A 377-nucleotide genomic window follows, 5' to 3' on the forward strand; every position below is an offset into this window, starting at 1 on the left:
AAAAAAATCTGCTAGTGCAGGTGAAGGATCAAATATACTGATTAATGCACCAGAGAAATGCAAGCAAGACTGGAGAGCAGAACATTGAAAAGATGTAAATTTATTTTCCTCATGCATGTTTCCTTTTGACCTTTTTGATCTGTTTTAGAAACATCTATGAACTTTAAATGTCTATACAACACAAATTAATTGCATTTCCTTCCCAGATCTCTGACAAAATAAAGAGAATTCATTTTATTGGTGACCTAAATGGAGGAAAATTGAAATTATGTACTATATTGAAACTCACTAATCAAATAAAGAAATAGACATGGACAATCTAATATTAAAATCAGTTAACAGATGGGTAGAACTTTTTGTGTAAGTCAAGCGCAGAA

Source organism: Meleagris gallopavo, chromosome 6 (assembly GCF_000146605.3).
Source record: "Meleagris gallopavo isolate NT-WF06-2002-E0010 breed Aviagen turkey brand Nicholas breeding stock chromosome 6, Turkey_5.1, whole genome shotgun sequence".
NCBI classification, from domain to species: Eukaryota; Metazoa; Chordata; class Aves; order Galliformes; family Phasianidae; genus Meleagris; species Meleagris gallopavo.